Source organism: Chrysochloris asiatica, unplaced genomic scaffold (genome assembly GCF_000296735.1).
Source record: "Chrysochloris asiatica unplaced genomic scaffold, ChrAsi1.0 scaffold00060, whole genome shotgun sequence".
Taxonomy (NCBI): Eukaryota; Metazoa; Chordata; class Mammalia; order Afrosoricida; family Chrysochloridae; genus Chrysochloris; species Chrysochloris asiatica.
This window is the reverse complement of record NW_006408578.1, coordinates 7,366,635-7,369,720: the sequence shown is the minus strand read 5'-3', so window position 1 is coordinate 7,369,720 and position 3,086 is coordinate 7,366,635.

Genomic DNA, 3,086 nt, shown 5'->3' with positions numbered 1-3,086 from the left:
CAACTTGATGGCACCTAACAACAACAATATGTACAGTTCAGTGACATTGATTGTACATTTCAAGTTGTGAATTCTTGCTATCCTTTCCCAAATGACTGTACCTGCATTAAGGGGACTAGCTTTTTTTTTTAAAAGAATGAACTGCAATTTAGTAGTGGGGTCCAGGCCTGCAAGTTTGAGAACATTCTACTTGTAGTTTTAATGTGTCCATGATTAGCTGCCCTGGCCTCCATCTCAACCATGAAAATCCACTGTTGTACCCCATCAACACTCCCAGTCTCTGGAGCGCCTGTTCCGCGATCCTCCGGGCTCTGCCTCAATTCACTTAGCTCACATTTCCAGAAGAATTGTGGCCTTAAATCAATACGGCACTTTTTCTCCCCAAAAAGTGACACACTCAGCTTCTGACACACTCAGCCTTTCCCCGTGGACAGTGGGAAAGGTCAGGAAGACTGTCTTTCGGAGCTATTGCACAGAGTCCTCTTCACCCAGTCAGATTTACCACAAGGAAATCACTGGAATGTTCAAAGTAAATAAAATGGTGGGGGGTTTTGTTAAAGGATAAACAGGTTTCTTGGGGTTTTTTTGGGGGGCCGTTTTTCCATGTCTTGCCTCCTTGTAATCACTGATTGCCTAGGCAACAGGCAGCTTTTCTCTGGCATTTAAAGTAGGAAATAGAGTATTTGTTCCCCAGTGACCCTGCTTTGTTTGACTTGGCACGGAGGCTACACGTTACTACATAGTACCACAGTTTCCAGAGCCAGGCATTGCAAACCAATTTGTTTAGATTTCTTGCTGTTGTTAAGTACTGTTGAGCCGGTTCTGATTCATATCGACCCTGTGTAGGGTTTCTGGGGAGTGGCTGATGGATTTGAACCACTGACCTTATGGTTAGCAGTCCAGTGGCTGCAAATAGATAACCAAGACCTCTTACTTTACATGTGCTTCATTCTAATTGGCTGAAATAGGATAAGGGATGCAGTGTATTTCTCCTGTATCCCCTTGTTATTTCAACTTTGGCTTTTTAAATTTCTTGCTCACTCAATATTTTTTTACCATGGGTAAACAATTTTAGTAAATGTTTCCTTTTAATTTTTAAATGTATAGATACACAATGCTTCAGTATCTAAACATCTATATGAATATATCTTATAATGTATCATCTAAGACTCTGACACTTATTATAATGCCTACTGTGTGCTAGAAATGGATGATTTTCATGTATTAATGACTTTCATATATTTACCTTACAAGTCTCTGGGATGACAAATCTTATCATTTACTTTATAAATGAAGAAACAGATACCGCAAGTAGCTTGCTTAACAATACTGTCAGAAAGTTACAAAACTGAGATTGGGAACAAAATCCATGTCTTTCCATTCTGCCATATAGTATAGCCTCAGCCCTCTTTGACAAGCACTGGACTGCAAACCACAAGGTTGGTGGTTTGAGCCCATTAGATACTCTGTGGGAGAAAGATGAGGCAATCTGCTCCTGTGAAGATACACAGCCTTGGAAACCCAATACAGGGTTGCTATGCGTCGGAACTCACTCAACAGCCTTAATAACAACAACATGTATTGCAAGTCCCTGGGTGACATGAATTATTTGTGGTTAGCTACGAACTGGGCTGCTAATCTCAAGGTCAGTGGTTCAAAACTACCAGTTGTTCTGCAGGAGAAAGATGAGGTTTTCTGCTCCCGTAAATATTTACAGCCTCGGAAACCCTGTACAGGGTCACTATGAGTCGGAACCCACTCCACGGCACATAACAACAACAACAACAACTAACCAAAAGGTTGGTGGTTCTAATCCACCCAGTGGTGCTGCAGAAGAAAGGTCTGGCAATCTGCTTCCTTAAGATTGTAGTTGTTACATGTTGTTGACTCAGTTCCAATTCATAGTGACCCTGTATAGGGTATGGGGTTTACGAAGCTTTAAGTCTTCACTGGAGCAGAAAGCCTCATCGTTCTCCCTTGGAGCACCTGGTGGGCTTGAACTGCAGATCTCGTGGTTTGCAGTCCAGTGTTTATCGTATGGAGCCATTACAGCCATTGAACACCCTGTGAAGCATAGTTCGATTCTAACACACATGGGGTTGCCCTGAGTCTGAAGTGACTCGACAGAGATGCGTTTGGTTTGAGACATTGTGGGGTTATAGATACTTGATGTACTTCATGTAAGATAATTATTGTTAACCCAGATCCCATGGCACACCACCACACAGATAAAAAGGAGTCCTGGTGGGGCGCTGTAGGAGAAACATTGGACTGTTAACCCCAAGGTCAGTGGTTCAAATCCACCAGTGCACCTTGACACACTATACAGGGTTGCTAGGAGTCAGAACTGACGCACTGGCACTTAATAGCAACAGATAAGAACAATGAGGCTCAGAGAGCGTTAACTTGCCCAAGGTTGTTGTTATTAGATGCCACTAAGTCAGCTCCAGCTCACACCAGTCCTATGTGTGCAGAGTGAAATTGCTCTATGTGGTTTTCAAGCAGATCACCAGGGCTGTCTTCTAGGGCTCATCTGGTGAGGTGGAATTGTCAACCTCTCAGCTGGTACAGTGCTTAACTCTTCATGCCACCCAGGGACTCCTTGCTCAAGGTTACAGAGCTTTTAGTCACAAGAAACAGATATGCCTTACTCACAAGCCCACACTCTCTACCTTGTCTTTAACAAATAAGTCCAAGTCCCTGCTACCTGAATGCCTTAACAGATCCTAGATTAGACTTTTTATTCAAGGATTTATCTATCAATCTGCCTCTGCATTCAAATAAAGATTATGTTTCTCTTGTATTCAATAGGGCTTATTTAAAACCCAACAACCCCAAGGGATGATGTATGTGAGTCACAGGATATCATTCAACAGTGATGTCACTAGGAGTGTGTGAATGTGGGTGTGTGTGGACTGCATTGGGTGACCATGTCAGACGGGGTGACACCAAAATGACTGCCTGTAAAATTTTTGTGTGTAGTGTTTCTGCAGAAGTTGATTATGCTTTATAAAAATTTTCCTGTAGTTATAACAACAAAAACATTTTTGGCAAGCCCAGCCTACAAGTACCAATATACCTTGAAT